Raw genomic sequence first — 8,058 nt, 5'->3', positions numbered from 1 at the left:
ACGTAGCTAGTAGTCAGTCAGGCTTATTAAGGTCAGGTGACACTAGACTACCAACTTGACAAGTATAATTATTCTAGTCCATTTATAGGTGTTTATACTACTGGGTAGTGTTGTTATAGTGAGGTTGTGAGTTAGTCTGGCAGTGCCCACCCCTTCGCATAAAGAGGAAGGGTATGGTCACTCTAGCGTTACGGAGTTGTAACAAATGGAATGCAATTAAACAATGATGTCACAATAGTGGCAGTAAGAATGGCACGTATAACAGCCACACAAAGTAAGCGGTTTGCGAGACAAATTATAATGAAAGGCATACTAACATAACCCATTAGGCAGCTTTACAATTACATCAATTCTAACTACAAGGCTCTTTTACTACCTCCATCTTTTGTTCTTTTATAAAGAACATCCTATTGGTGACTACAACCAGCCTCAATCATATCACATCTGTACAAAATTTTCTGACAAACTCTTCCGGTATCTATGGTAGTTCCAAAACAAACGTCACAAATATTCAGTAATTACCAACAACACAACTATCTGATTGGTGTTATCTGTTTTTGGTAACGCGGTACAAATTTTAAATGCTAGAGTGACCAGACCCTTACTCTATGTGAGGGGCAGGTGGCGCCAGACTAGGTAATGGTTGTCATGTTATTATATGCAACATTAGAATTTGTGTTTGGTGGAACTGGTTGATTGAAACAATGTATTTTTTACCTTTCTGTATTAATTACACTGTTGTACAAAAACACAAATCAAATGTACGATGGTTATGAACACATCATTTGTAACTAATCCCCAGTACAAGCTAAACAGGGGAATATAGGGGGATTAACCTATGGAATATCCCTCAGGCTGGTGTGGGGAATTTACTGCAATCTTGTCATTTTGTACCTATAGGCTATGTTATTGTGTCATTTTACAGGTAGCCATATATTCCAACAAGAAGCTTCTAGTGAAGCATTTGCTTCATGATCATTAGTAATCTAATCTCCTCCACTTAAGGTCACTCCAATTGGTATGCTGGTTTGTGGTCCCCAAAATATCAATAATCACTTAATTAGTTATTATTGTTATTAATATGACTTTGTTGCTTGTTACACATGCACATACTCTACAACAGTTTGTATGAACCTTGTATACAATGTGCCAGTTGAATAGCACATGAGCTTGGAGAATTTATCAGTTTTGAATGTCAAAAGTAGCTGCAAGTGTTCTAGTGGTACCTGATAGCAATGGTTAAGGACAGGAATCACTTCTTCTTACAGCCGAGTGTCATTCCATTGCAGTACAAAGTTTACAATTCACTGCAGTATGAATACACACATGTGTCTAAGTTGAACAATTTTTGCAAGGTTCATGCAAAGTGCTGTAGTTAATGTCTGTCCTGCTTATTGGCACATGTTGTATTGTTTTCTGTTAAGTGTTGTTGTTGTTAATTGTAAGTGACAACCTTAGCATATGGCTCTTTGGCTTTGTTTTTAGAAGTCATTTAGTTTCTATTTCATGATTGGTGTCTAATGTGTCTGTTAGTGTATATTATAGTCATGTGGGTGTATCCAGTAGAGCTTTAATATATTGTGATTTTAACAGTGTAATAATAGTAATACTAATAATGACATAATGACGAAATTCACCTGCCTGCATGCCCCTTTCATAGTGAACAGGACCAGAAACCAGTATACCAATTGGAGTGGCCTAATCTCTACTCTGCTCATACTAGGGGCTTAGCACTGATTACAGCTACAGCACATTGTGGAAAAAAAGAAGGGCCTTGAATTGCTCTGTAAAATACCACTCCAATTATTGTTGTCATGTTACCATAGTGACAACTTATTCACTTTTGAATATCTGATTATATGTGCACCGATATTGATATTGGTATGGGTATCGGCACTGATATTGCAATATTGGCATTGGTGAAAAGTTGACTTTTTAGCAGATATTACACATAAGTGTTATAATTGTCCAAGTCATGCGTAGATGACTTGGTAGCTCAATGGTTTAAGGGTGAGTCCCAAGTTGGACGGTTTTCATGATGGCCAGGGTTCAAATCCTGAGTTGTTACACTTTTTTTAATACACCTTTTATCATCACCTTTTCACTAGAGATGTCACAATAGTCATGACATATGACATGTCGTGACATATGACATGTCGTGACATATGACATGTCGTGACATAAACCTCTGTGACATGTGACATAAAAAATTGCTATGTCGTGGTATCCCTACTTTTCACAATTCTGTGTTTTTTTCTTTACACAGGTGTTAGTGGTCACCTTTAAGCTTTTTGCCACATTTTTAAAAACATTTATTGTAGTGTCCATACTGAAAACTGATCTAATGTGTTCTCCATATTTTCTAAGACTGTGTCCAATTTATTAGTTGTTTCATGAGCCTGACCGATTCACTGTTTTATAATTAGTAGTTTAAAATCATAGGTAAAAAAACAGCTTCTTCACTACACAACTCTTATAACGAGTTTATAATCATACCAGTACTATCATACTGTATTATAGGGATCACGAGGGTTTGGGCTTTCCTTCCCAATCTAGGATCCTGGTGGGGTGGTTGTCTACTATTTGTCTAGTAGCACTTCAGGGGTTTTGTTACTTGAGAAGATTACAGGGTAGTTGTACAGTAACAATTCTTCTTGTTATAGGAAGTTGTCAGTACCAAGAGTTTATAATGTGTACCCTGTAGAAGGGTGTATTGTGAAGTTATGACATTGAGTTTGTCCATTTTTCTTTGTATAATTAATGATGTCATTTGTTGAACATGATATCAATTGAACGTGTGCCTAACAACGTTGCTAGCAACCAACAGTTCTCATTGTTTATCACTGAATTACAATCATTTCTTCATGGGTTCAGACTACTTTGTAGACATTTCTTGCTAGACCATTCATGAGTACGGCTATCCTGAGCGTTGCAAGTGTGTAATGGTGCTCATAATTCTTGCACTTTATGGCTGTTTGTATGGTCATAACTTCATGATACGCCCTTCTACAGGGGTATATGAGAGTTGGATACTCTCCTCAGTATATATATTATGAACTCTTGATACTACTAAATCGGTAGCTAAGGACAACTATAAAGTGTTACTAAGAAGGTGATGGGTGAACTGTTCATAGTTTATCGTGTTTAGCTAGTGATGTTTTCTTAATCAAAACACCTCCACGCAATCATCTATTCAGTCAACTGTCCATAATGTGTGTATCAAGTGAGAAATTCATCTCAACTTAGGTGTGATGTTGATCCATACAACATAGCTACAGTAATACAGCCTTTTGTCAGGTATGTACTAGTCCTGCCATGGTCGATTATGCTCAAATTTCTATCTATTATGCTTTTGAGCAGTGCTCAAAAATATAGCCTATTATGCTTGAAAACTGATTGTTTTCTTAAAATAGCTACAATGGTGACTGCTGTATTAGAGAATAAGTGACTGTTCTATTAGAGTATCTCTATCTGATTTTAGCAAAGAGTGAACGACTAGCCAAGAAACAGCTAATTTAGTTATATTACATGTTTTTCAAATGTGATATCCAGTAGCTAGTAAGAAGTGTTCATATTTTAAGGTTTTTTCTGACGTGCGCATTGTGCATTTTAATTGCATTTCAAATATCATCCTATTACTATGCTTGATGCTTTTGGTTACTTATTATGATTTAAATTATGCCGGCATAATCGGCTGGTACCCCAGGGGAGGCTTTACTTACCCTAGACTCCTCAGTAGCGTACAAGTTTTCTGAATGACTGGTGAGTCTTACTTGATGTGTGTTCACTATGTACTATCTTCTGACCTTGTTCCATAGTTACGAGGAGTATTTTGTTAGTTGCTAAGTTAACACAAAGGATTTCTATTGTCTACCACTACTAATGGTTTTCCATTTAATGTCATCTGTCCCTTATCATGATAATTGTACTGGACACATACTACACTGCATGTTCATGATGTTCTTGCTACTTGTAGAATACAATTACAGTGCTGCCTCGATTATCCAAACACTTGGTTATTCGAGCCGTAAAAATGACTGCTCTATTAGAGTATGATGTATTTCTGTTAGAACATTTGAACAGGGCCTGTATATAAATGAATGGGCTTTGATTATCTGAACATGTCTTGGTCCCAGTGGGGTCGGATAATCGAGGGAAATACTAGTACTAGTACATGTTCAGTGGTGGGTAATCTGTTGTAATCTTATAATAACGCTAGTAATTAGGATACCTTAAGAATTAGGAGACTTGTCGATGGTCCCATTTGTATTAGTGTACACACATTTAGACCCCTGAAATAAGGACACCTCACTAATAAGGACACCTTGATAATCAGGACACTTGTCCATGACTACAGTTAATTGTCACTGATGTTATTTTGTTTCTTCTCTGTTAGTTACTGAATTCCCAGCCACATTGGTGACAACACCAAATACTCAGATCAAACCTCGTGGTAATGAAGAGGGACAGAAGTACTGGCACCTCTTCAAACATGTTGATGTGGATGATCCTGTCATGTCACCATTACTGAGCAAGAAACTAGTCACAGAAGTGTTCTTCCCCAGAATATTGTATACTAAGGTGAACTTGCGTGATGTGTGTGTTGTGTTGTTACTGTTTTGTCCACTTGTAGAAAGTGCTACAGATGTTGTGGATGACTTGTTCAAGACATTATTCAGTGTTGACCATGTACCATCCACACCTTGTGTACATTCCAGACAGTTTGTCTTTCCTAATGGAAACATCCCTCCACCACAGAGTGAGTTGTCAACCATCATGACAGTCCAGTAACTACAGTGAAACCTTAATAATATGTATATTTATAAATTATTAAAATTTAAATTTGTGAGACAAGCCGTGACTTATACGCTTGCTTCATTTCAGCCTAGTACACAACATTACAAATGAAATGAAGGACACCACAAGAAGGACATACCTCTGCAGTCAATGTATAGGGAAGCCATCATGGGGTGCTACACCTTGTGCTGTCAGCAAAGATAAATGGGGCACAAAGAAAGGAAGACACAGGTAAGTCCATGAAGTATGCATTGTATGTACTGCAGTATGCCAAAAGGCACATGTCAGGCTAAAGTGATGTCTTACTTAAGCCTGTATGTAGCCTTAGCCATTATCAGAGTCTCATGTAGATAGACCACTCCCCCACACATAAAGAAACCCACGCACATACAAAAGAAAGGTGTGATCAGGCCAGACTTGTTAACTTTGCCCAGCTATGTACAAATGTTCTAATAGTTATTGTGTGTCATTAAATGTAATTTGGAGGTCACATGCAGTAATTATAGTTAGAAGTTTAAAATGAATCAATTTGATTGGTTGAAATCTTATTCACATGATTTCGTTTGTTATTGCTGTCGTGTAAGAACCCTTGTATCAGCTATGGAATAACAAGTTACCACTTAATTTAGCAAACTCAATGACTATAACTTGTATTTACATGGTTACTACAACATGCACTGTGTGGCTTGTATGTACTTCATGACAGGGCGTATCCAGACTTATGGATAAGGGGATCAAAATGATCTGAGGCACTACATTGTCTGGTTTGGTAAGATGAGACCCAAAAAAAGGTCACAGACAATAGCTGCCCACCTCGCCTACTACGCATTTATAGCTGATTGGAAGTACATCAAAATCCTTACATAGCTTGCTACACACTGCTCTAATACTGTGACTGCTTTATTAGAGTATCTTGATCTTGGCATACTAAAAATTTTTTGGAGGGGAGGTCAAGAGCCCCCTTTGACCCCTCCCCCCGTATCGATATGATGAGTACTAGTGGTAGTCATATAATAGAGATTATGTCAAGAGAGAGAATTACACACAATCCTAAGATGAACAGACAGTACCAAGTAGACAGGTTCACCTGCATATTTTAATTCAATGTAGCAATAGCTACAACTAGTTGCCCAAATATGTGCTAAAAAACAAAAAAAATAGAGTCCAGTAGTCTAGTCCAGTGATTGTATGCAACTACAAAAACCTATCCAGTGTGCTAGTCTGTTAATGCAGCAATTTGTGTATTCATGTAGTGTGTTTATATTTTGGTAACACATACAGGCTGATATAACAAGTAATCCATATCTCTTCTTAACTACCCTAGCTGCTTCTATTCTCCTATTACATGTACAATCAACACTACATGGTAGGGATAATGGACTATCTTATTAGCTGTGTGCATTGAGACTTAACACAAGATGTGTAGTGATATACTTGCAAGCTCATGACCACTAGGAGTTCACAAGAGGTGCTACCAGGACAAATTTAAATGTTATGCAAAGCACACACTTGGTACGCATGTGGAGCATGCTCTATCTGAAGCATGCCTCCACATTGCAGATAACAATTTGACGGTAACTCAGTGCACGTGGTGAAGACAGCTGTCATCATCAGCCTTTATCTGTGGTATGGTTTTAACTTTGAAGTCGAATTTCAAGGGGTCTATTGTTACAAGTCAGACCTCAAATCTGAAACATGTTATTCTAAAATTCTACCAAAATGCAACTGTGGCCAGCAATACAATCTGTGTGCTCAAAAATTCAAAAGGCTCTATTGTTTTCAGAATGATCTGTCAAAAGCATTATCATGGTACAGTGAACAGAATACATTTCAAATTTGTAGACACACATAATAGTTAGTTAGATGCTGTAGCTAGAGCACAAAAAATGATGTGAGAAAGTTATGGTAAATTGAATGACTACATTTTTACGATCACGAATAAATTTTAGTGACCTGCAATGTAAATTTTAATGTCAAAATTTTCACTGGTACCTAGCAAAGGCTAGTATAGTTGAAAAGAATTATGACCCCTGGTAGCGTGGTATGCCTGCATGTATTATACTGTATACAATGATTGTTTTGAATGTAATGTAAATTGTGTGTATGGACCAGGTAAATTGACTATGGTGCAATGGGATATATATCTATAGTTCCTTAACCTATTATATACAACGAGGCTTCTTGGATCCCACAAGCCAATGGTAACACTGGAAAACATGTTTAAGTACATACATTTTGCACTTCCCCATCATAGTAGCTGACAAGTACAAGTGGGCTGGTCCCTCTGGGCCAAGTTTGTTTGTGGGGTCAATCAACGAGTGGTAATGTCTTGGTAAGGCTGCTACCATGACTAGACCAAAAATCTTAGCAACTACCCTGCCACATCCAGCACATCATCCACTGCACAACACCATATATCATTTATACTTCCATTGCAGACAAACAAAACTACAAATATATACAGAAAATTCAAAACTACAAAATGCCTCATGCTATGGTACTTGGCAGTACAATAATATGTCAATATTGATATTCTTTAGAGAGAGTTCTATTACAGTACTTTAATGTAGCACCGTTTAAGCTTTACTCCTAAAATAATTTATGGGGAAAATCAACAAGCTGCTACAATTTAGTGCTGGCTGCATGTGACACTGCAGAACTCTGATTCTACAAGACTCTACTATTTCAGTATTATTTATTATTAGCTCAAATCTGACATCACCAGCTGGTCCAGAAGGTTGGCCAGTGCTAGCAGAGAAGGTAGCAGACTTGTGCAGTTTGCCTTAAACAATACCTAGAGACAGATAGCTAAGTAACCCATGAGCAGCTATTATAAAGTAAGTACTAAAATATAGCTACTCATGAATGGTTGAGTGGAATTAGCAAACAGATGAATTTCACGAGTCACCAAATGAAATATCCTGTCCTGGGAGGAGAGACTGCACTGATAATCTTGACAGAGCTCACACTTTAGTATAGTTATAAGCTGCCACTCAGTGATTTTCAAATTCCTCTAACTACTAAGGTACTGAGCACTGTGCTCAAACACATGAAACTTGAAGTGCTCAAAATTATAGTTAGCTCCAATCTAAAGCTTTTTAAAAATTCATAGTGCACACCAGGTGTCAACGTTCTTAAATTGTGACAGTATTTAATTTTGCATGCCTTTTTGATCTGATAAAAACCAGCAGCTGATGGCTGTTATTATAGCTAGGTAGCCATACTGGCTCAGTATGTAGGTATTCAGTTAGCTAGCAGTAA

General features: G+C 37.3%; 1 protein-coding gene across 1 annotated transcript in view; it reads left to right on the top strand.

The window, feature by feature from the left end:
- LOC136252625 (uncharacterized) overlaps positions 1–4,844 on the top strand; it is a 60,078-nt gene extending 55,234 nt beyond the window's left edge. The window contains exons 16-17 of the mRNA XM_066045140.1: positions 4,397–4,581; positions 4,634–4,844. The gene's annotated coding sequence lies outside the window, so the exon portion shown is untranslated. The remainder of the gene's footprint in view (positions 1–4,396; positions 4,582–4,633) is intronic.
- The last annotated feature ends 3,214 nt before the right edge of the window (positions 4,845–8,058 follow it).

The sequence above is a fragment of the Dysidea avara genome, chromosome 4 (assembly GCF_963678975.1).
Source record: "Dysidea avara chromosome 4, odDysAvar1.4, whole genome shotgun sequence".
In the NCBI taxonomy this organism is placed as follows: Eukaryota; Metazoa; Porifera; class Demospongiae; order Dictyoceratida; family Dysideidae; genus Dysidea; species Dysidea avara.
This window is presented reverse-complemented; position numbering and strand designations above follow the sequence as displayed.